This window comes from Alligator sinensis, unplaced genomic scaffold (assembly GCF_000455745.1).
Source record: "Alligator sinensis unplaced genomic scaffold, ASM45574v1 scaffold1600_1, whole genome shotgun sequence".
Taxonomy (NCBI): Eukaryota; Metazoa; Chordata; order Crocodylia; family Alligatoridae; genus Alligator; species Alligator sinensis.
In genome coordinates, this window is record NW_005843142.1 from 245,884 (window position 1) to 272,149 (window position 26,266).

General features: G+C 46.5%; 1 long non-coding RNA gene across 1 annotated transcript in view; it reads right to left on the bottom strand.

Annotated features, from left to right (window-relative positions):
• The window catches only part of LOC102379324, a 52,660-nt gene that overhangs the window by 12,212 nt on the left and 14,182 nt on the right, over positions 1-26,266 (bottom strand). Inside the window, exons 3-4 of the long non-coding RNA XR_325356.3 lie at positions 6,445-6,547; positions 180-220 (exon numbers count right to left, since the gene is read on the bottom strand). This is a non-coding gene — a long non-coding RNA (uncharacterized LOC102379324). The remainder of the gene's footprint in view (positions 1-179; positions 221-6,444; positions 6,548-26,266) is intronic.

Genomic DNA, 26,266 nt, shown 5'->3' on the forward strand with positions numbered 1-26,266 from the left:
TTTCTTGGTAAAATATGTCTGCAGTAAAAGAAGTGAGAACTTGCTATATATCCAAGTTGAAAAGGATCTATGTAAATGTAATTACATAACAATTTTTATACATGCTGTCTGAGCTGTTTTCCAATTGCCCTTGGGTGTCGTGTGGGTGTAGAGAGAAAGTGCAGTTTTATATCACTTACCCAGATGACTTGATGTGATGTAGAAAGCCAAAGTTCTTCACCTATAAAAGAGGTACAATGTCAAATAAAATCAGACTTCTCAATGTGTTACTAGTGTTACAAATTATTTTACTTTTTTTAAACGAAAAAATGTAAATGTTTTAATTGGGGGGGAAAAGCTCATATAAAGACTTATTTAAGTATTAATATTTATTATTTATTTAGTACTTTAATAAATATGTAATACTTTTACCTAAGGGTGTCTAGAGTCACTCTGGTATACTGTATACATCACTGAGTTAGTTTGAAACCAACTACCCTGGATACTGGTAGCAGTCTAACCATGGCAGCCTGGAACATATCATGGACTGCAGAATCTACCTTAGTAGCATAAATGAGCCCATATTGGGGCCTATGCTGCCACAGCTAGCAATAACTCCAGTGTAAGGACATTCCTTTAAAAGTGTCTTCAAGTTCAGCCTTCTATTTTAAAATCTCTTCAGAAAAGGGTCTGATGTCCAAAACACTGAGCATTGCTGCTGAAAGTTGACAGAATGCTAACCATTTAGCTGAAAGATAGTCTTCCTATTTCCATTGTTGCTAGAATCAAATTGGAAAAACAGGAGACTGTTCACATAATTAATACCACACTTTTGCTGTTCTGGAACCAGTTTTCCTAAATTTAGTCTTTGCATGTGAAGAGGTTCTCAAGTTTTGCAGAGTTTTTACTATAACGAGGAGATATAATTCAAAGGGAAAGTTGCTTCTTGGCTCTTTGGCCTGGAGTTAAGTTGAATAGACACACATTTGGAAAGTGTCGGCCAGTCAACTACTTCATTTAGGCTAGGTACAGACATTTGGGGCAGTTAGAAGGATCTTAGATGGCATTAAAAAATGCTACCCGATCTAGCTTAGTTTGCCCAGGTGCAGACCTCACACTTAGGTTGACCTAACTAGAGATCAAAGTGCAAAAGCTAAACAAGTTCAGGAAGTTCAGATCAGTCTGCAAATGGCAGGCCCAATCCAAGTTAGCTGTACCTTGGAGGTAATCTAATTTACATGAGGTCAGACGAGACTGATCTAACTGAACTTATGTATAGTTTTCAGTCCAGCCGCTAACCCCAGCCCCAAGGCTGCGCTTTTCCTACAACCTGTCCACCCCCAGCACTGGACTATATTTAGCCCCCTGTAGGCCCCACTTAGACCCTTCCTCCCCCTCTCCTGATCAGGTGGGCTCTGGAGCCCATGTGAGTTTGTCATGTCGGCTGGAAAAAAACTCTTAAGCCTCCTTTAACGTTGACATTGAGGCCCATACCAAGCCCTGAACTCACTTCTTTTTTGTTTAATAACTTGGCACATAGGCTCCTGAGCCACAGAACAGGCACAGACACCCTCTTTCATATAGTATGAATGGCCAGACTGCAAGCACACACCACATCATGCCACCAGAACAAAAAACAACAACAAAAATAAGTGCCTTAGAAATGCTTGCAGGGCACCAACTGAAGTACAGGCCAGGATCTAGGGTTTGGCATGACATCTTTACACTCTGGAGACCTAGTAATATGAGCGTCCTGTAAGAGGTCCCTGTGCTGTGCAAGAAGAGTTATAGATTCATAAAGTCATAGAAAGGTAGAGCTGTAAGGTATCTCCAGAGGTCATCTAGTCTAACCTCCTGCCTGAGGCAGGATCATCCCTATCCAAGCCATCCCATACAGCCATAATCTAAACTCTTAGACTACCATTAACCCTAACAACATAGACCTAACATCCTAACCTGCCACAGGTAAAGCAGGGGAACCACAGTAGGCAACATCCTGCTTCTATAACATGTCAAGATACACTAAAGAGAGGTAGAGGGCCATGACACCTGCTACAGAGGAAGGCAAAAACCCCTACAGTCTACCAGTCTGACCATTTGGTTAAATTCCTTCCGGACTTCAAATATAGTGATCGGTCTGACCCTGAGCAGAACGGCAAGACCCTCGAGCCAGGACCCTCCAGCTTTGGTCCCAGCAGGATCCCAGTCAAAGTCCCCAGCCTTAACTATAGCCAAAACCCAATGGTTCTGGGAAGGCTTAAAAACACCCCGACACACGTAGCAGAAAAGGGCTGTGGGGAGCATAGCCAGCAAAGTCCAGAAGCAAGGGAAATACTGACGGTAGAACATAGGTATAGCTACACCTAGATCATCCCCACCAGTAGTTGTCCAAACTCTTCTTGAACACCTCCCATGAGGGAGAGTTTACAACTTCCCTAGGCAGTTTATTCTACTGCCTCAATGTTCTAACAGTGAAGTAGTTTTACCCTGGAGATCCAATCCAAATTTTGCTGCGTCTTCAAGCCATTGGTCCACATCCTTCTGTCTGCAGCAAGAAAGAAAATATGCTTTCCCTTTTCTTTATGGCAGCCCCTCAAGTATTTGAAGACTGCTATCATATCCCCTCTTAAGCACCTTTTTCACAAGCTGAACATGTTCCTTCAGCCTTTCCTTGTATGATTTGCTTTCCCAGCTCTTGATCATTCTTGTTGCCTGCTTCTGGACCTTCTCTAACTTCTCCATGTCCTTTTTTAAAGTGTGGAGACCAGAACTGTACCCACTACTCCAGACGAGGCCTAACCAGTGCCAAGTAAAGAGGCACTATTACCTCTGGTGTCTTGCACCTAATGTTTCCATTGAAGCATCCAAAACTGCATTCACCTTTTGTGCAGCTGCATCACGTTGCAGACTCATACTGAGTCTGTGGTCTAACAAGACTCCCGAGTACTTTTCTATAGAGCTGCCATTCAGCCAGGTGCTACCCACTTTATATTTCTGTTTTTGATTATTCCTCCTGAAGTGTAGCACCTTGCATTTGTCTCCATTGAACTTCATCCTGTTATCTCTAGCTCAACATTCCAGCCTGTCAAGATCCTGAACTGTGCTTACATCCTCCAGTGTGTTTGCAGTCCTTCCCAGTTTCATGTTATCCACAAAGTTGACAAGAAGCTTTCTATGCTAGCATCCAAATTGTTAATAACCATGTTGAACATCACTGGGCCCAGGACAGACCCCTGTGAGACTCCACTTGAAACCTCCTGCCATTCTGACATGGACCCGTTAATAATTCCCTATTGTATGTGGCTATTGAGCCAGTTATCTATCCACCTTATAGTAGTTTTATCTAGCCAACATTTCATCAATTTGTTTATGAGAAGGTTATGTGGGCCCTTGCCAAAAGCCTTGCTGAAGGCCAGATACAGCATTGCTTTCATCCACCCAACTAGTTACTTTGTCAAAGGAGGAGATCAAAGTGTATTTGACATGATTTATTTTTCATAAATCTATTCTGGTTGCATGTGATCAGCTTTTCCTCCTCCAGATGTTTGGAAATGGCCTTCCTTAGGATATTCTCTAGTAACTTCACAGGTATTGAGGTGAGGCTAATTGGTTTTTAGCTCCCCGGGTCCCCCTTCTTGCCTTTGTTAAAGAGGAGCACTACATTAGCCCTTTTACACTCCTCTGGTACATGGCCTGTCTTCCATGACTTCATGAAGATAATTACTTAGGGCTCCGAGATTTCTTCTGCCAGTTCCTTCAGGACCCTGGGAGGAAGCTGATCTGGCCCTGCTGACTTGAATTCATTCAGACCCAACAAAAGCTCTCTGACTGTCTCTCTTACCTCCTCCCTTGACATGCCCCCTTTTTTATCCAGCTAATCCCTATTATCTGGCTGCAGTTTAAATTTTTTGTGAAAACTGAGGCAAAGTAGCTGTTGAGTAGATCCATCTTCTTTGCATCTTTGGTCAGGAGTTCCCCCTGGCTTGTTAACAGAAGACCCACAGCTTCTTTCATCCTTCTTTGCTTATAGAACCTCTTCTTGTTGTCTTTGACCTTCTTTGCCAGGTGCAGCTCATTCTTTATCTTTGCCTTCCTGATTTTGTCCCTACAGTTTCTTGCTACTTCCTGGTATACATCTTTGGTGACCTGCCCATTTTTCCATTGTCTGTATGCTTTCCTTTTGCATTTGAGGCATTTTAGAAGACCCTTGTTCCGCCACATTAATCTCTTGCCATTCCAGTGCTTCCATCATGCCAGGCTAGTTTCTTGTTGGTCTTCCAGTACTGTACCCTTTAGAAGCTCCGAGCCACCCTGGGTACCTTTATCCTTCAATCCGTCCTCCCATGACACCCTGCCTATTTACTCAATGAGTCGAATGAAATCTGCTTTTTTGAAACCTAGCATCCTAATTTTGCTGACCTCATTCTTCCCCTCTCAGGATCCGGAATTTTGTCATATCGTGATTGCTTCCTCCCGAGTTATCCATTACCTTCACATCCTCCACCAGTTCCTGTTTGTTCAGGTTCCAAGATAAATGATAGCCTAGTTGTATCCTCCATCTTCTGGAAAAGAAAGTTGTCCTCCACACAAGTTAGGAACTGGCTTGACATTTTATATTTGGCTACATTGTTCTTCTAGCAGATGTCTGGAAAACTGTACTACCCCATACCTTTTGGATATATTTGTCACCTTCTTGAAGAGTGCCTCATCCACCACCTCTTCCTGATTAGGTGGCTGTAACAGGTTGCCCTCCCCAGCGCCATGTTTCTGGTTATCCATGCCTTACATGGGGCGCCCTTGGGGTCTGCTTTGTAATTCTTTGGTCCCGCCCTAATCTTGCCTGCCACATCTTGATGCGGGGGGGGGGGGGGGGGGGGGGGGGGTGTTTTTTTTTGCGCGGGAGACACCCAAAATAATAGGCAATGTTGGGGTCTCTCCTATTAAGGCTTGACCCCTGTTTTCTCTGGCTAGGCCTCCCTGTCTGAACCCACTAAACAGGGCTTGACTCTGAGGCTCTAGCTTTTTTTTTCCTTCCAGTGCCTGGAGGCTCACGGCCCCCTTTCCTGCTCCTTTATGGAGCCCAGAACTCCCTGGCCCAGAGGCACAGAAGCTAGCCCCACAACCAGAGGGTCATGGGCTCAAAACCCGGGTGCAACCCCAAACCCACCTCTGCCAGTCCAAATGAAAAAAGACAAAATATAACTGCACTCAGGTGCAACAGACCTTCCTGGCCTTTTTAAGATAGTCCTTCAAGTACTGGGGTTTGTATCCCCCCCAAAAACTGTGCCCTCACTGGCACCGGGGTCTGTGCACCCTCAGTGGCGCCAGGGTACCCACTCCATAGAGGGTCCCCAAAATAAGGCCTCCTCTGTTTCCTAATAGCCTCTCCCAAACCTCTGGTTCTCAATAACCAAAAGAAATATGGACAGTCCCATCCGGGTGCAATAACTGCCCTCAATAAAATAATAATAAAAATACACGTGATCGTGTCATCTTAAGTTTATGCTGGGTTCGTGTTTCGGATCCCATCTGTTGGCTTCCGGGGCGTCTGCTGTCTCTGAGAGTTTCCATGGTCCCCTCTTCCAACTTTTGGACCGCTCACCAAGCCTCTCCCTGGAGCTCTGGGATGCACCCCCTCCCCTTCAGGTGCCTGCTTCCCTACTGCTGTTCTACCCTGGGTTCTTATAGTCCTGCCCCAGCTATTAACCTCTTCTGCACCAGTTCTCTGGGCCCAGAAGGTTTGGGCCTTAAAGGAGTGGGCCGGCTTTCTAGTGACAGGGCTAGCCCAAGGTTCCCTGTTACAGTGGCCTATAATAAATTCTCACCATTATATCAGTGCCACGTCTTTGACTTTTCATCTTCACCCAAATGCATTCTGCTTTATCATCATCTTCCTTCTGAACCAGGGAACAAGTTCTGTGTGTTTTTGACATACAAGGCAACACCACTGCCTTTTCTCCCAATCCTGTCCTTCCAAAACAGTGTACCCCTAACTTCACATCCTTTTCTAAAATGTGAAGTCCAGAACTGCACACACTACTCCAGATGAGGCCTAACCAATGCCGAATAGAGAAGCACTATCACCTCCATTGTCTTGCACGTAATGCTTCTACTGATGCATCCCAAAACTGCATTCACCTTTTCTCTTCCAGAAGGAAGAGAAGCGCAGAGTTCCACAACAGGCTCAATAACGATATGTGGGGAACTCTGACAGGGCTGCTCAGAGGAGCAAGACCTTCCACCCTGTGGCCCCAGAAGCCCCTGCTTCCCAGCTGACATTCCCACGAAGAGGCACTAACCAATCCTGAGCTATCCTGAACCCCTAGCTGCACTATCAGCAGTTGAATCCCTCTCAACACCAGCTTTGGCAAGTTGGAAACCATTCTTTCCAGTTCCTTTCTGGGGAACCTGAGGCACAGGCTGATTATAGGTCAGCAAGAGTTTTCACCAGGTATCTTCTCTCACCTGTGAACTTGATGGCTGCTGCCCTCATCTCCAGCCACATACTGTTCAAGTACCTCCTGGCCACATAGCAGAGACCCTCTAGGATGGCAGGTTTCTCCTTGGCCTAGAGAGAACCAGGGATAAGTGAGTTCTTCTTGGTGAGAATTGTTTTCACACCACACACTGGTACCAATCAGGAGGAAATAGGACTACTGAGGGACTAGAAGGAGTCATCTTGGCATCTGGGCCAGGTTGATCTGTTCTGGACCCAACTCCTGCAATTATTGGAGGCAGGAATGGCAGAGCCCTGGGACTGGGCTGAGGAAATCAGGGTTTCTGGTTTTTACCTTAGCAATCTGAGGGTTTGGGTCCTCCAGGTGAAGGACCCATGGCATCAGGCATTGCCCCTTCCATCTTTTCCCAACATAGCCTGCCAGGATGCCAAGGAAGGAGAAAGCTAATAACCAAAGGGTGTCATCCTCCTGCAACGAGGAAACCCCATAGCTTGGTCATGACCAGTCCTTTTCCTGGACCCAGCACAGCTCCCAGCAGGAACTTTTGGTTTCCAAGGCTTCCAGGGCCCAGCTTTGTGGTCTGCTAAGGAGTCAGGGCTCCCATGGTCCCTTCTCTACATGGGCTGCCCAGGAGCCACGACATTCAGCAGAGCTGGGGCAACAACCGTAAGTGTAATTCACTTAATGTGGTGTTGCTGGGGGGCCCAGTTCTGAAGCCAAACAAAACCAAATCCCTCAGCACCCCTGATTGCTCATCTCTGCCCAGCTCTGCTTGCAATTCGGAGGAGTCAAACTGACAGGGAAGAGTCCCAGAACTCTGCAGAGCCCTGTGACTGCAGCTGCAGCCTAGCCCAGTCTCCTGAAAGTTTCTCTGTGTTTCCAAGATGAAGTATAAAGGGCAGGAGCAAAAGGCAGGGGCATCCCTGTAACCCCATTCTCTTAATTTTCTTTCCTTCCTGAAAACTTCTCTCTTTCATGTAAAAAACCCTCCAGTTCAGACAGAAACAATAAGCAGTGAGGGCACCTTGCACCTCTGGAATGGCCCTGAAGGAAGATCACTAGAATACGGGAATGGGGAGTTCTTCTCAATCACATGTTCAGAGAATGCCCTGATATGCGTGCTCACATCCAAGACCACAGGTCCCACATCCATCCTTAGGTGCCTGAGGACTTTGACCAATGTCTTCATGCCTTCCTGAATGAGCTGTTGACTAGAAGGTAGACATGAGACCTGGAACAGCACATCAAGGAGCACCCTCCCATGTTTTTTCAGCTGTACACACAGGAGACATTACACACTGATCAGTGCTTACACTTCTCACTTCTGGGCTTTCCCATTCATGGAGCATTCAGGATTTCATCTGATCCAGCCACCCTGGCTACATTCCAGGGTGTCTTAGAGACCCCAAGGTTCCCACTTCTGCATGATAATGACACCAGTTAAACCCCACCAACTACAGAGACACTGTAAGGGTGTCAGAGAGCACAACTGGATGGAATTCAGGTTCTCCTACACCCTTTCAGCCCTGGCTCCCATCAAGAGACTATTGTCTGGTTTCAGCCATCAAGCTGCCTTCTAGAGAGCACACAGGCTATTTGATCTTACATTCTTTATGGGTGCCTGGCTGGTCGTTGTAGCATATGAAGCACTGGCTTCAGAAGCTTTTGCTCCTCGATGATGGGGTTACACATCAGCTAAAAAAAACCAGCACATCCATGAGATCTAGTGCAGTTGTTCCAAAGAGCTCTTGCACCAGAAACAGAAGCACTGCCATAGCAGGATCCCACAGAACATGCGAGGAAACGCCTCCGCACATGGCACTCTCCTCTTGGACCCCAGGAGACTTGACTGTTTAGAATTGGTGGCTTAAGGCATTGGGCAGAGCAGCTGCAAACTCAAGGTGCTGGGCTCTAGGCCCCTGAGAGCAAGAACCATGGATGCAGCTTAGAGCCAGAGACAGACAGCTTGGGAGAGACAGGGAGAAAGCTCCAAGTCTGATGGGAAGAACAACAGCAAGTTAAGGAAGGAGTTCACCTGTGATACCAGTGCATCCCACTGCCAAGAGCCAGGGCAGGAAATCACCTACCTCAGATGTTTCATGGCAAGCATAGCCCTGAAGCAAATGGAAGAGGCCAGGGAATCCATTGATGCCTCTCCGCGAAGCCCTGAAAGGCAGCGGCAGAGCCATGGCACAGGGGAAATGGATGTGGAAGCGGAGATTCCCCTCACAAATCCTCCAAGCTGACCTACCAGGCAGGTCATAAACAGACCTAGTGCTGTACTGGCTGCTTCCCCAGGAATGAAGTGACATGTCACTCACACCAGGGTTGCCAATAGGTGACTGCCTTTTCAAAAGGAAAAGATGAGATACATGCCCACCTTGCGCCCACCCCCCGTGCTGCTGGCGGCAGCACAGGTGGACTAGAGCCAAGTGTGGTGTGAGTGCGGGCTGCTCACTGAGGTCTCAGGGCTCCCTGCCCTGCTGCCTTTCCCCCAGGAGACCTGTGCTGGCCACGTGACCCCTGCCCACCTGGCAACAGCAGGGGGCACAACTCCATGCTGCTGCTGCTGCCCCCACCACTACTGGGTGGGCAGGGGGTGCCTCACCATGGCAGCGTGGCCAGTGCAGGGCCTACTGAGGCAGAGCAACAGGGTGGGGAGCCTCGAGCCTGCAGCCGCTCATGCCCCCTGCCCCCTGGACAAGCTGCCCATGGCTCTATTCCACACCATGTCCCAGCCCCATGTACTGCCCTGGCTGTACAGCACTCCCAGCACCTGTCCCACTCCCTTATTATGCCTTCTGCTCCTCCCATACCCTCTCCCCGATCCATAGACTTACCTGCAGGGAGCTGCTCTCCAGGCTGCTTGGCAATGTTACTGCCCACGTGCCTGCGTATGAGCATGCACATGCACATGGCACCCCCTTCCTCCAACTACTAGCAGCCCCTTGCAGGCTGGAACACTGCCAACCTGCAAGGGGAAACCCAGTGTTTCCCACAGATCCCTGCATGATGGTGTGAATCCAGAACAAATGCTGTCCCGGAGTTATGCAGCCTGGGACCAGGACTTGAGGTTCACATTCCAGGAGTGTCCCACCCAATTAGGGATGGGTGGTCACCCTTGCTGCTGATACACTTTGCCTCCAAAGCAGGAATTGCAGGTGACCAAGTAGCTATGCCAGCAGTAATAGCAGCTCACCCCTGACAATCACAAGAGACCCAGAGCTCTCAGAACCCTAGCACTGGGGCTTTGTTTTAGACGCGCACCACCTCGGAGAGGCCTCATCATGAGTCCTTCATCATCAATAACTGCGGCAGAGAGAGCTGCCGTGCCACCCTGTGCCATGGAAGTCAGGTGGGGTTTGTGACTGATGGGAACTGGGGCTGCATCAGACCCGAGGGAATCTCTCAATCCCTAAAGTGGGTGGGCAGGAGGCCTCAGAGGGAAGGGAGTTCTGGATTCTGCTCTCTGCTCCTGGGCGTTCTCATGCATTTGGCCATAATGAGTCCCCTGCAAAGTTGTGCATGGGAAGGGAGATGGCCCTAGCTCCTGTGCTTTGGGCTGAAGCTGAAGCTCCCAGCAGACATTCGGCTTGCTGTGAGTGCACCTGCTGGGCTCAAACAGCTGAGGGTGCTGAGATGCTCAGCTCAGCCACAGTGGTAGCACTTGTGGACTGGACCTGCCCTGGAGCAGAGCCATAGGCTCCTCTGGACATTTCCCAGTAAACATAGGTTCCATTGGGCTCTCTGGACCCTCAAAAGGGAGGCAGGTATGTGTGTACATGTGCTGCCACTTGCATGCATGCATGCATTCATGCATGTGTGCACATGTGTGAGCAAGCACACATGTGCATGGGGATTAGGTGCTTAGAGCTGGTTATATTGTCCAGTCAATAAAGGCAGTGAAACAGTCCCTCCCTGCAGTTCCATCTGGCTCAGTGAAGACAGGAGGGAACCAAAGAAAATACCTTTGATTGGGAAAACAGAACAGAAAACCACAAGCGCCAGAAAGAAGCCCTATGCAGTTTCCTACCAGAGCCCCGTGAAGAAGATGCAGAAACCCTGGCATTGCCAAGACCAAGCACCTTCTCTGGGGAGGGGCTGGTGTAGCTGGCCACCTGCTGCTGCAGCTCCAAGCTCAGCTGTCATTATCGATGGTCCCCAGAGTCATTCCCAGGAACTGAGTACACAAGGGAAGGGGAAGCAAAGGATTGGGTGCATGAGCTAAGTTTGCATCCTCCTCTGCTGTTACCTTTCTGACACGCAAGTCTCACAGGGAGAGGACTTCTTCAGAGAACTCTACAGAAGGACAACTCCTGCACCCTGATGTCCCCTCTTCAAGCCTGCCTCAAGATCTCTTACAATCTCTGACCTTCATGGACAGAAATCTGGAGAAGGAAATTGTGCCAAGAAACCTGTCTGTGGGGGAGAGATTGTGCAGAGTAGAGCATGACTCAAGTCAGGGAGGGATCATAGGCCCCACATTGGCACATGTTTGTATTTTGTGTTTAAGTAACTGGATGACTGGACTGTGGCTGGAGGCTGGTGTGGAGGCCACACATGGGGGTGCCTGAGGAACACTTGGTGTTTTAGCCCTGCATAGTAGGGCTGCGTGAAATTTTGCTGGCTGTTTCGATTTGACACTGTTTCGACTCATTTCAAGCTCAAAACAGTGAAATCGAATCGAAATGAAGGGCTTCAGAACAGCCTCGAAACAAAATGAGGCTAGTCAAAATGTTTCAAAAGTTTCAAAACATTTCAGGTTTTGAAGCAGCCAGCAGTGAGGTGGTGAGAGACATGGGAGAGCCAGGGCTGCACTCCCGGCTGCTGCCGGGCTGCGGGAAGCCGATAACAGTGCAGAGGAAGGGAACTCCCCTCCCCAGTGCTGCGATTGAGCTGGGGAAAGGAACTGAGCCCAGCGGACTCCACGCCCCCAGCCTGATCTAGCAAAACTTCGAAACAGGGTCGAAACAGCCTCACTGTTTCAACGAAGCAAAATGGAACAGCTGTTTTGAATCTAAATGAAATTCAGAACAGAACACCATTCCGTCGAAACCTCAAAACTCAAGGCGAAATGGAACGGTGCTGTTTCACACAGCCCTGCTGCTTAGGCCAGGGGGACCAGAGGACAGAGACAGTACGGGGGCCTGCGGCTGGGGTGAGCTGGGAAGGGCTAAGGTCTGGGGAGAGGGAAGGAAGCCCAGTGAGAGTGAGAAAGGTGGACATTGGGGAGGGGCAGAAGGCCAGATCAGTGAGTAGGGGCCAGGTCCTCAAGCTGAGAAGGCAGACAGAGGTGTGCTCAGGCTAGGTGTCAGGATTCAGGCAGCCTGATGATGAGCAGTCTGGAACAAAGTACCAACAACCAAACTCTGGTTCTGTGGGGCCTGCAAACTGGTGAACTGGAGTAGGGAACGGGGCTGGTGGGACCACCAAGGAACACAATAGTTGTCTCTAGAGGTGCACCCTGTTACACTACCCCCTGGTTGTGGAAAGAGAGGTCTCCAGGCCAGATGGGACTTTAAGGTTCACCTAATCTGCAGGACCTAGGCCACCATCCCATCCTGTTTTCAGCATCCTTTGCCAGCATGAGTACAGACCCTCTGGTGAGGGCTGCTATAGCAGTAGCCAGGATTGCCTGCTAGACAAAGGATTCTCATTGGCATGAGAAGCACCGACTTCAGATGTCATTAACAGGAAAGCAGGGACATTCAGTCCACATTTCCAGACAGCATCCACAAATGCTCCTTGCAGAACTCTGTTAGCCAAGTATCTGCAGGCTGAGCCACTGGACTTGCAGCTGCCTGCCAAAAAAACATGGAAGGAAAATACATGGCCCTGGATGCCGTCCTTTTTATGTCAGATAGGAATGCAGTGACTGCAAGAGCCCAGGAGAAGTTATGGGCCCTCTACGAGTCAGGAGTCATTGCCTTTGTCAGCTTCCTATTGTTTTTTTGACACTGTTCCCTGTCTATTTTTCTGCAATGCTAGCAATCCAACCAGATCTCAGACAGAATATGGTATGTTTACAAAGGGAATAGAATGATGTGGTCACCCGTGTAGAAGGGAACTGGACTTGCTGGCCTCAGACCTCCCTACCAAGACCTGTCCTGTGTTCTCCTGACTTCCTCCTCCCTCTCCTGCCCTGCAAAGCTGCAAGTGGACTTGAGCATAATGTTGTGACTTCACAGGATGAAAACTGCAGGAGACTTTCACGATGGCTCATGCTGACACCCAGCAGGCCTTGTGCACATTCTGCCTTACAAAGGAACACTGGCTTTCCTTAGCACAGGATGATCTAATCAAAATTATGATCTTGTGAAAGTGTTGGACAGCTGCATCTCCCATGAAATTCTTCTTTGCAGTCTAGGTGACCCTCTGCCCCACACTGACTCTTGTAGTGTTGGCTTTTCTAGGTGAGACCCTGCCATAGAATACTTAAGATATAAGACAACTTTCTAAAAGTAGTTCTTTGTTCACTGGGCTTAGGCAGCAGCAGAAGACATGAGCAAAAGGTCTGGGCATCAACCTTGAAGCCATAAGTCCGTGGATTGTACTACTGGCTTATCCAACCCTCTGGCTGTCTGGATGCAGATGATCTCCATCAGAATCACAGACACTAGAAACTGAGAAAAGGCAAGAACCTCTCCACATTTTCTGTCTGCCATTGGACTAAGCCTTTGCTCCATTTGGTCTAGTTTTTACTGTTCCTGGGGGTGGATCTTCCCCTGTCCCCTTGGGGCACCTCATCTACCATCACATGGCTCTCATCTCTGCTGAGGCCCCAGAAAAGTTCTCCTTCTTCTTCAAATAATGTTATGCTTTGGCAACCTGAGCACTGTTTGAAGAGCTGGCTCCAAATGAGTGCTCTGGAAGAAACTAGATGCAGGCACTGAAGTTGGATTCATCTGTGGTTGCACTTGGATCCAGCCCATTTCTCCTCTCGTGTTCTGTCCTTTCCCTCCTTGTCCCTTCCCTAGATCCAATGGTACCCAGGAAGAGTGCATGACTTCCTGTCCCAGAGCTAACACCTCCTGAAGAGCTCCCAGTGTCCTGTGATGGGCAGCCAACATGATCATAGGTACAGAGAAAAAGCCAGGATCTTTGTGGACAGAGTCCATCAACAACCTTTCCCAGCTTCTCCTCTCCTCACTTGGGACTTCCATAGAAACACAAGAAGCCATTGATAGCCCTTTAATACCCCCTACCCAATAAGAATGCCTGAAGCCCCCACAAGCGGGTATTCTGATAACTGCTACTGGATAATAACAATATTAGAATTCTGTTACTAAGTTACAGTCAATTATTTATTAAGCACATTTTGTTTTTCTTCCTGTGACCACATGACTGAATTACTTAACATTTTTTTAATTTAAAAGCATCCAACACCTCTTTCTTGGCCTGCAGATGGTGCAACAGCATATATAGCAGCTTGTGGGGCAACTTGATGACTTGAAGGCTGGTGTGAAAGCTCTGCAGTGTAGTGACACTCCAGCACTGGAGCAGAAGTGTTGAACAGCAAAGGGAGGCTAATCTTTGTCGTTCTTTCTGGGGTTCACCATCTACCACATGGACACCAGCTGCGTGAATGATGATCTTTCCACCTCGCTCAGTGGTATGTGAGGCTAAGAACTGTGCAAATATGCATGGGTGCATGCAAGTATTATTATTATTATTATTATTATTATGGATTCCAGCCAAATGCCATGCTTCCGAAGATGACACAACACACATGAAACCACAGTACAAACAAGTTTGAACAAAGTAACTGTGTAGCAGAAAGCCCCCTTTTCCTCTTGCCTCCAGTTGCTCTCCCTTCCTTGGATATGTTTTTCCTCTTCTACCTCCTCTTCCTTCCTCTTTCTTTCACTTTAAGATAAGGAATTGTGTTTTAAAGTTTGTGTGTGTGCATTTTGTATCTCCCCTTGTATTTTGGTATTTTTATCTATTTGTGTGCCATGGCATTACTCTTGTAGCTTATATTTTATACTCCTCACCTTTTAACTAAATGTGTTTAGTTTCAGAAGTAAGTTATACATTGTAACAATGTTAACAAGGGCAGGAATCAAACTGTCGCTTCCTTGTATCAGGCGGGCCCCTGAACGAGCCGAGTGAATCAGTGATTGAATGTGTAACACAGTAGCAGGCGGCAATTAACACCTAGGGAAACCACAGATCAACCAACCGGAGAAATCAATAGGAGACAATGTAGCAACCGGGAATTCTCTCAACTTCACTGTTCAAGGGCTAGAAGTCCTGGTCTGAGTTAATCAATGCCGGGGACCAACTTTTGGGCTGAATATCTCCAGATCGACTGCTCCCAGAGCCCTATTCAAAATTCATCAACGGAATCCCAAACCTGCATGTATATGCGGACAACCCCTGGGGCTGACAGATGCCATCCAGTAGCCACTGAGGGGGAAGTCCCACGAGGGTCAACGACCCCTGGATTGGGCAAACCTGAAAACTGGGGAGTCACCAAAGTCTGCCAAGGACAGATAAAAAGCAGTGAAAAGTGACCCTCAGCGGCACCCTCTTGATCTCCAACTTGACCAGCACCCGACCTGTCCAGCCAGAAGGACCAGCCGGCGACCCCCTTCTGGAGGATAACACCACGCTGAAAGAAGCCTCGACTGGCCATCGACGGCAGACTCCAGCGCCTGTGGGATAGATATACCTGACTCTTGTAGCTCGCTACTGTATGTGTGTGTGGTGGGGGGGCCCAGCCCCAAGGTTTATGATTTGACTTCATTACAGTGTTTCAATCCGTCTAATAAACCAGAATTTTAAGGATCCCGAGCTGGACATTTGTAGCCAACAACCGAACCACAAATACCACACTAAAAATAGAGCCCACCAACATAAAAACATTATTAATATAAATATAGTAGTAAATCAAGACGTGAATCTATAATATTGGTGCACAATTACGGTCTATGACTTCTTCCTTTGAGCGCTCAGAGCTATGTTAAGCGACCTTGAACCCTCTGTCCGAAGTACCGCTTCTGTCTCCAGCCAGCAAGTAACCCAAAGCTGCTAGAACCTGTCTGTGCCCCATGGCCCATGCTTCCTGAGGCAATGATTCAGGTGCCTGACCAGCCAGAACAAAGAGGAACTTCTGTAGGAGGACTGCCCCTTCAAAAGAAAGAGATGGCTGGACCACCACGATTCAATGAGCTAGTGAGACTTTGGCTGGAAGAAGTATGACTATAACAACAGAGTGCTTACATGAGGCAACTGTGCCCCTGGCCTGCACTGAAAAGTGGGCAAAAAAGAAAGAGAAAAAACACTCCGTATTCTCTGAGGGACAACTCGTCTCAGCACCTGTGCACTGGAAAAAGCCAGCAGCCTTCCTCGTAGGGTCAGAGAGAAATGAGCTAGTAGGCATTCTGGCTAAAAGAGCATTCCCACCAACATTTCCCTGGATAGCATTTTTCTCTAGAGTTGACTCTATGGGCATCCATATATGTGCTCTGATGCATTCTGATTCAATCACATCAATTAATCGAATCTGATCCCATTCTAATTAGAACGTTTTAACATTGATGCAGCATCATGTGTATAAGCCCCTGGGAAAGGCAATAATAACCTCTTCCCCCCCAGCACCCCTGAGCATGTGTATAGGCATCTTGTGATTCTAAGCATTTCCCAAAGCCATCTTTCCCCAGCAGAGGCACATATTTAGGGTGTAATCTAGCAGGTAAGTTTTAAGAACAATTCTATTTTTGTATCATTTGTAATGTTATTTTAATGAGCCACTAAAGGAGGGTTGTAGCTTCCTCTGTCCTGTGTCTCTTGGGCGAAGTGGACAAATGGCAAAGAAAGACAACTCAGCACAATGGGGCTCAAAGGCAAATACCTCTGTACAAAAGCTGCTCAGGTGCCATCCTCAGGGCATGCCAAGGTACAAAGGAAATGTCCACATTGCACCCTGGCAAGGACCCCTTCATGCTCTAATCATGCCCTAACCTTGCTCCCGCTCCCATGCCAAACCTAGAAGTGCAGCCAGGAAGCTTCTCCAAGCCTGTCCCAGCAGCTGCTCTCCACAGCACCAGAGACTGTGGGGAAGAAGAGAACCCCTGGAGCAAACTGACTGCCACATTTCTGGGTTTGACACATGCTAAGGTGCAGGGTACGTGCTCAGGACTGTCCCTGCCAGGACACACTAGCCATATAGCATCGATGTAGCCAAAGAGACTGGTATCCACAAAGCAGCAAGCCTCATCCTAACAGCAGAACACCTGCAGCATTGAACAACAGGGAATGCTGGGAACTGCTCTCAACCCTTCCATCTCAGTGACTTCCATGCACTTGCACAATGGGTATGAATCCATTTTCACCCCTCTACCCCAGGAGACAGTAAATATGATCATCTCTGTTCTGAAAAGGGGAAATGGACACAGCAAAGACAAACACTCAGACCTGTCCACTAACTCTGGTGCCTCCATGTTTAGGTGCCATGGCCCCACAGCTCCTACCAAAAGCAATGAGGAGTTGCTGGGTGGCCAGCACCTCTGACGATAAGCCCCAGGGCATCTTGGGTTCAGCACCCAAACAACAAGGTGTGACAGTTGAAAATTATGTGTGATAAAAATGCTTGCTGAAGGCTCTATGAAGATTAGACCAAGTGTTTTTCTGTCATTTGTTCAGATATTAAGCTATATGTTGTTGTTAAGAGCCTAATTCAAGTCTAAGATGTAGTGAGGCCTTGTATATAGTATAAGGCCTAGTAAATTTAGCAAAGTCTTATAGAAGTGATGGTAGGCCCTGTGGCGTAGTTAAAATTAACCTTATCAAAAGAATGCAAGTCTTGTACTGCTATTGGTCAGTCTAAGGACAGTTAAAGTAAAAAGAATCTAAATGGCTGTAAGTTATCAGCATAGCTCAGAAGTTATAAATTGACTAGCATATCCGGCAATCATTTAAAAGGAAGATACAGCTCTGTAAAAGGAACTACTAATTAGCTGTTGACCTGGATCAGTGGGCCCGTGGATCTCAAGGAGCCCAAAGACTGAATACCAGGGTCCTTCCTGGTACCTCTCAGACAGCGCTGATCGGGGATGCTTGACTTCGCTGAGCTTTGTAGAAAGAAAAACTTGTCGTACATCAGGCATCGGAGGGAACAGCCAATAAGTTGCCGACACAAATTATTATTGTCTGTCATTATCTGTCTTAGTATACTACGCGTAGTCGTGTTTTTGTTAAGTCAATAAACCTTTCTTACCTTTCTACCCCCCAACCACACTCTCAATCAATCCCAAACCCTCCGCTGGCGGCTGGGACACAAGGCACCAACATTCAAAGCCACTTTTGAAAACTTGGAAGTCAACTCAAGATCTGGCAGAAGAGGCAGCTTTCACTGCCCCATTGCCTAGAGTCCCACTTGGGATGCCTGTCACCTGAGCCCTGAACAGAAACAGCACTTTTTCAGCTCTCAGCTGTTGAGCTCTCAAGTGCTTTGGCTTTAGATCACTTTGTTCTTCCCTTAAATTCTCTTGGACATCACTGTTTCCCTAGTGAACAAAACAAATGACACTGAAATGTCTCAGACTTGGCCTCTTATTTCTTCCTATCATTTCCTCCCAAACTTGATTGTCTTGGTTTTTGTGCAACACAGAAACCAGTAGGGAAATGGCACTGACACCAAGCATGAAACAGAGCCATGACACAGGAATCAAAGCAGAAAAGCAACACTCCCTTGGTAAATGAACATAGCTTTTCCTGTAGGGTTATGCTGTGATTTCTTCCCAGTAACTGACATTTTTCCTCTTGTGTCTGTACAACCCCAGACATCCCCCTCCCTCAGGCACGTACTCCTGTTAGCAGCAGAAATTCAGTTCAGAAATTCATTTGCCCTTGGGTGAAGTTTCTTCCTTAAAGGCTTAAAATAGCAAAAAAAAAATTCAAAACAGACATAAAAAACAGGTAATATATTGTAAAGGACCATCAAGCTCCTCATGGAGATGTCCACTTGGCTTCTGCAGCTGCCCTGGGAATGCTGCCATTCAGTATGTCCCACCTGTTTGCTCCTTCATACACAAGCTTGGAGACAAGGCTGCAAAGCCACTTGGATGACGTGGTTTACCATGGCTCTGAAGATCTGTCTCCAGCCCAGTTGAGAGCAGTGCCTCAAAGCGGAGCCTCAGGGTAGAACTGCATCGGAGGTAGGGTGGTCAACATAGAGGACAGTGTGGTTGTCCTCTGTCCTGTATTGATACAAAACTGGAAGCCTTTATGTCCTCTATTTTCCCCTTGGAGAGAAAAATAGTGGACATAAAGGTGTCGGGTTTCCTATCAATAGAGGACAGAGAACAGAGTAGCAGAAAAACGGAATATCCTCTGTGATGGCCACCCTAATTAGAGGGCTGTCACCACCTCACTTCTGGGCTGGGGTGTGTGAGGTGGGAGCAGGCAGGCAGGACACTACATCCTGTTGGCACAGTGCTTCGTAGTTAAGCTCTCTTCTCAGCCACCTCCAGACTCAACCAAAGTTAGTGAGGCTGTGATTTCAGATGCGTATTTGGGTCCCACCACATGCTTGTCACAAGACACCGGGGTTTTGTTTTTTCCTGATATCTTTTACTGGATCAATTTGTGCCCAACATATGCCCAAAAGCTTGTCTAACCTCTCCTGATTAAACAGTGGGTCCAGTAAAATATATCACAAAAATCCCTCACCTTTTGTACATCACCTGGACACTCACAACTACAGCACCACTGCAACCAAGCCGCCATAAGATGCACACTTCTGGTGACATTTAAGGCCATTGGAAGGATCAGCACTACATCTATCCTGAGTTGAATGAGACAAATTTAATTTCTCTTAAGCGAGCCACCTTCCCTGGGGCATGTGTTCACAGACAGGCGCCCTGCCAACACAGCCTCAGATTCCTGTACTTTCTCTTTGATGCTTTGTAAACTGTTAAGATCACAAGCAAGTGTCATGCAGCCACAGTGCTGTACAGAAACAACAAGAGTCTCAAATACTTCCTGGTTTTCGAACGTACTGTTTATGGCATGCATCCAGCAGCAAGACTGCTGAATGTCTGGTATTTACTAATGGTGCATTAAAAGAAAAAGAGCAGCAGCATCCTGGTAATTAATCTGGTAATGCAGCTGGTAGGAGCTGTCTGCAAGCAAACACATTGCCTTTGTGTTGCACAGCCAGATCTCGATGCTCATATGTGGAGCCAGCTGAAGGACTGCTACTTCAGCCTGTTCTTTGGAGGATCCTCCTCCCCAAACTTCCTTGGTCCTTGGAGTATCTCCAAGTTCCCCTTGTGTCTCTTATGCCAGTCATTTCTAAGTCCCAGCTGTCACAGAAAAGGAAGAAAGGCTCACTCTACCTCTTTTCAGAGGGGAAGGGCAAAGTTCTTCCTTGGGACTTCCCAATAAGCAGCCTTATTCAGACACCACTTGTTCCCTGATCTTCCCCCCTTAACCCCTCCCCACCCAAACCCAACTTACCTTAGGTCAGGTGGCCATTTTTAATTTTATCTAACCTCCCTCTAACCTCCTGGAGTGTCTGTACATACCCTTAGAGCCCTTCCTTTCCACCTTATTCTAGTGAAATGCTAGACACTCCTGAGGATGAAAATCTTCTATTACACCACTACAATATGCGTAGGGTAAATACAAGCTTTTCCACACTGCCCTGCTAAAGTGCCACAACCTTGACGTGGAACAAATGCATCTAAGGGCTCTTATACACGTGTAGGGTGGCTGCTCCAAAGCACTGTCATTCCAACACATCAGAGTAGATTCAATTAATCGAGTCTGCTGAAGTGTAGTAATTACTGTACTCCAGCAAACTACAGCATCACGTGTATCAGCGTCCCTGCACTGAAAAATGGTGGTGCTTTAAACTAAAACTCATTCAATGAGCTCATTCAATGAGCCATTTCTCAGTGTGGTGATGCTGCTGCATGTGATGCTCTGGGCGCTTTTAATTAGCACAGCTCTTGGAGCTGCACTAATTAAAGCACCTCCCTCCCACTACCTCCTGGAGCACGTGTATAAATGCTCTAAGTGTTAAGATGGTTATTCATTTCTTTTCTTGCAGAAGGCTGCCAGCAAGGTTAGCTATTATGGTAATAATAGCCAGAGTATAAAAATGTAAATGATTACATAATACACACTTACACATCTATGATAAATACTGGGTCATATTTTTTAAATTAGTTATCAAAAATTGATTGAAGTCAAATTTTTAAACGGTAGGTGCTTTATGTTTGGTTCTTAAATCTGTTAAATTTTGGCCTGTGGTGGGATTTTCAAAAGCATCTTAAATCAGCATCTTATATCACCTAGATGCTGCTTTAAAATCCTACCCTCGATATACAGATGTGGAGTACCTCTTGCTCCTATTGAAGTAAATGGGAACTACAGATGTAAAGCACCTTTTAAAAAATCAGGCCAATTCTGCTTGAGCTCCTACTAATCTGACGTTTAAGTACCCAATTATAGGTATCTAGGTTTAAAACATTTGGCCTGAATTCCAAAAGCCTCCCGGTTTTTACTGTTTTTTTTCCTTTTCTGTTACACAGATGTTGGGTTTAAAGAGAAATTAGCCTTGAGCTCCATTAAGGCCGGTTTGCAAGAAGTGCAGTCTATGGGCATCCCTCCTTTGGCTTCAAGTCTGGAGAGTCATGATAGAACTTGTCACTGTAAAGATGATCACAAAGCAGCACAAGACTAAGATGCAGCCTCCTGCCTGTGGCTGGGGGGTGAGCTCCCCCTTGTGCATGTGAAGTGCATCCACTCTCAGAAGTGCCAGTAACCATGGCTAGGTTTTGACCCATTGAGGCCATCACAAGCTGGCTGGAGGCAGTTTACACAAGCCATCAGGCAAAGAAAACTGTCTTGAAAGAAAATTTGTGGCCAGTGCTGAAAGAAGCACTGAGGACCCCTGAAAACCTATGTCCACCTTTGCAAAGTAAATTTTAAAGAGGCTTTACTTAAAAGGAGGCATGGAAGCAAAAAATATTGTGTTCATTCTTTGTAAATGGGATGGAAAGACATTTGGGATAAAGAACAGGTTTACTTAGGGCTAGACTTTCTTGGCTATACTGCTGCTTATTATGAATGACATGCTCCCTCCTTGCTCCCCTTCCCCAGTTTTCCTGTGGTTCCATTTCTGAACTATATACTATAGGAAGCAACTCCTACATTTTTAATACCATATTTACTTGAACACAAAGCAGGGTTTTTTTCTCCAATCAACGTGGAGGGAAAAGCCCGCCATCTTATATTTACTTACAAAGAACCCTCATTAAATACATTGTCTATCATTAAATTGCTGCCAAAAGCAGCATGTGCTCAGTAATGGAAACCAGCTATGAAGCTGATTAAATGCAGCCAACATTAAACATGACTATAAAATCCATGGCCCATATTGAGCAAACATACTGAATGGGAACCTTTTCATTTTATTACAAATGTTATTAAAAACACACATCACTTTAGACTTACAAAGCTTCACATATTGAGCATCCTTATATTACCAAGATTTCATATTACAAAATAACTACATATAAATATACAACTACATAATTTCCCACCAAAAAAAGCCTTACAGAACTCTGGTTCTTCATACAGAACCTCATGAATATCAATTAACCTTTCTCTAATAGACCTCTCCTCTTGTCCGATCTCTTCCTTGTCCTGATTGATGCAGTATTTCAGTTCATGCAGCCCACTTAAAAAACCCAGAGGTTTCTTACTTTCCATTTACTGGTTTTAACACTTGCTAACAGTACCCTTAATATTGTTTCCTCTGACCCCTTTGGTATGAACCTATACAATACCAACTCTTGTGTTAAGGACTGGCTTCTTTTTATAACACTCAAAAAACAACGTACCTTCCCACACAACCTTTGGATACATACTCTCCCAAAACATGTCCCACCATTTCTTCATCCACACAACTCTCCTTTGGACACTTTGCTGTTCTCGCCAAGCTCCATCTATGTTGTACTTCCCTCACCCAGGCCCAAATTAATGCATAGGCAAACTAGACACCTGCCTAGGGCCCTGAGTTGCAGGGGGCCCCCGGTCCTTCCCTCTGTGGCGGCAGTGCAAATGGCCCCGTCTGCCTCCCTTCCCTTCCCTTCCCTTGCCCTCCCCTCCGCTAGCCTCACTGCCGCAGCAGCACCCCCCCCCTCTAACCCCCCCGGCCGCAGCAGCAGCTTCCTAGCAGCGGCTCCGAGCTCCGCTCCCAGTGGACATCAACACTGGGGTGGGAAGGAAGGTCTTGACCAGCCCGGGGCCCACAAGTTTGTTTGCCTAGGGCCCACTAAAGCGTTAATCCAGCCCTGCCCTCACTGGCAAGATATTTTGTACGATCAGTCATGCTAGATCAGCATGCTCCCCTTTCTGTCATTCGTCAGCCACCTCCATCCACACTTTTTTCACTAATCCTTCTGTAAGGTCCCCTATCGTTGTCATCCTCTCTCTTGCTCTCTCTCTTTCTCTTTCACAGTTTTTGTCAATTGCTTGTGATCTTTCAGGACCTGCCCCACCTCCCACCTCTCCTCTTTTTTACATCCTTATAAAATATTCCATTCTTATGTAATGAATGGGAGGTTGCCATGCCTATGGCTTCTTCCAAGAACTCCCTCTTCTCAAGATCATACCTGCCAAAAATCAGCATGCTGCTTTCCTTTCCCCCTCTGTTGCTGCTTTACACATTGCACCTACATAGAACAACCCTATGTGCAGCATCCCCCATCACCCCCATCTCTCTTGTTTTATACAGTTCTGTTCAGGCTAGCCTTTCTCTTTTTGCTTTCCAAAAGAACACACATATTTCCCTTTGCATTTTCACTAACTGCTGCCATGATGGCGGAAACACAATTCTGTAGGACTGTGCAAAGCTTCGGGTGCTGATTCTATTCGGAGAAGATCAGGCCTGATTCAGCGGCTGAATCTCCGAATCCAAATCGATCAAGAGACCAATGAAAAGGTGCAAATCCATTTGAAGCTCTCCAAATCGATTCTGAAATGAGTCGGAGAGCTTCAGAGATTTGGGCAGTGCCCACTTGCTGCTGCAGGGGGCTGGACCTGGACTCCATGCTGGTAAGTAGGGGGTGGGGAGGGCGGGGGCTGAAGGAGAGAGGAGGGGACCATGTGGGGACCCCCACCAGGCCCCATCCCCTGCTTGCTCCCCCAGCCCCCCTGAGCCACTCTCCCAGCCCCCTCCCTTGGCAGCCCTTCTTTAAAAAAAAAAAGCCCCCCCACACACTGCTTTTTAAAGAGCTGGGAGCTGGGCCAGGCACAGCAGCCATGGGGAGGGGGACTGAGAGAGTGGGCAGAGCTTGAGGGTGTCATCAGATGTATGCTTTCATCTGAACCCTCATGTAATGAGGGTTCAGATTTGTGCAAGATCATGCCCTTTTAAAGTGTTCTGCAGCTGTTCGCTTCTGTTTGGTTACAGCTGTAGAGCACTTTCAGGGGCCAAATCAGGTGAAAATTGTCACTTCTGTCTATGCCTTTAGTGTGCATTCACACCCTGCTACAGGTGAAAGAGAAATCAGAAAAAGCAAGGATTTTCAAATGATCCCATTTTTGAAAGAGGAAAAGCAAGCAGTGGAAAGATGTCATTTCCAATGTTTGTTACTTTTTTATTTAAAGGGTGAGTGAAAGATTAAATTACTAAAGTTTGGCTTTTGATCTTGTAATTACACGCCTAGTTATTCTGGGCATTCAACACACATGTTTAATGAGGCTAGATCTTTTCAACTGCTTTACTGCTGGTATTCAGTGATTTCACTGCATTTTCATCTAGGCTTAAACACTATCACTTCACGAGGAATGTAATGGAATGGCCTTAAAGAACCAAGCAGCACTAGCAGTGCAGTTTGTCATGTCTGGCATTTTAATAACAGGAACAAAATCAAAAGCCCAATATTTGGGTATCATTTTGTGTACACACATAATTTCACAGAACCTTAATATTTTCTAGAAACTTTTCAATTCTCCTTTAGAACTTTCCCTAATTGCATAAGCTAGCTTTTTTGTCCTTTTGTAACCTACATAGAGCGAGTCCCACAATGCTTTTATGCAATGGAGAAACAGGGAATGGAATGATATGGAAGTGCCCAGCAGCCAACCTCAGTTCTTTGCACTTTTATCATTGTATAGTGCTTAGGTTATATCATTGGATTCATACACGGTGTAGATCCAGTGGCTACAATTTCTTCATAGGGTAGTATGGCCACTTAATAGCAGCCCATGGGTGGTTATGCTTTTTCCAGCTAGTGTGTAGACCTAACTCTCTGTTTCAATATTGTTATTGTTAATATTGATGTACTGTTAAAGTTATGAGTGTGTGTGGTTATGGCCAACCTAAGAAACTCCTAGAAGGATTGAATTTATGGATTGTTAACCTACTTAGGAGTGAGAAGCATGTGCAGGTGTGTTTGTCAAATTGACAGGAAGGCATAAAGAGGACTAAGGTAAATGCAAGAGACAGTTTTGAATGACAGGAATGTATCAAGGTAAGAATGAAAGTGATTGGTGATGTATAGGATGAACAGGCAGTGACCCAGGATGACTGGCTAGGCAAAGGTGGTGTGATGAGAGATGCAGAAGATAGACAAGACAGCTGTTGTGGTTGTGTCGGGGGTGGGGCGGGGGTTGCTTTCAGGATTTCTTTGTTTCGTTTGGTTCATCAGCTCATTCATTCCTGCCTTTCTTTGGTTCCTGGTTCTTGTGGCTTCATCTTTTGCCTTTAAAGGTTCTAAGACGGTGAGGAGAAGAGCTCCTGTCTTCCTTGTCCTGTTCAAAGCTGCCAGACCTGTTGAGGGCTCCATTGTGTGGGTGAGTGAACGATTCTTGTGTGTCCGTGCTTGCTTGAGTGCGTGAACTGAGACACAGCTGCTGCACTAGATTAAAGGAGTCTGATCTAGTATAAAGCTGTGGTGTGGAAGCATATTGGTGCCTGGTAATGCATATCCATTGCCTGGTAAAACATTGAATATATTGTCCTTGTTCATCTGAAACTGTGTTAAAACTCACTGTTATTGCTTTTTCCAGTTCTTTCTTTAATAATTCTCTCTTTTAATTCTTTAATTTCTTTATTATTAATATTTTTTTAATTAACCTCTTTAAATCTCATTATTATTTCATCCAACACACCGGAAAACCCAAGTTGGGCCTCCTAACCAGCACTGCTGGTTGACTTGGCTAAACTTACCCTTTTGACCACCCCTTTTAGGGCTGAAAAAGTGGGATCTAATCTCTTCTTAGCTTTGGACCTCAACTGGTGGAGTGCATCTTGGAAGTAACCTGCATGTCTCAATTTATAAACTAGAGAGAGAGCCAGCCAGCAAAAAAACCTATTTGGATTTTGCCTCAGTAAATTTCACAACTAGCAAAAGCCTCTCTGGTCTTGTCCAGATTAGCATTGTTAATCTGGACAAGACTAAATGTGCAGGGTTGGCTAACCCATGTTTGAAAAGTTAACAATGTCAAATGCATCTGGCACAACAATGGCTGGGTTCATATGGAAAAATGCAGTAATGTGCCAATGGCCTGGAAAAAGTGCAACAGAGATATATAACTTACTCTAGTATTGCTGTATGAATCCAGTGAGAAGTAGTTAGCCATCTTAGTTTGAAATTAGACAGAAGCCAGGGTAGATTTGCACCTTGCAGACTAACTAAATTAGCAATGTATAACATCAGCTTTCATAAGCAGAGGCTTATTTCATCAAATGATGTGAAGGGACTGCAGGACCTGGATTAGCTTGTATAACCCCTAAGAACCTCAATGGGAAAATGCTTTTTCCTCTTCCTACCCTCCTTGCCTATCAGCAGTGCCCCTCTTTTTCC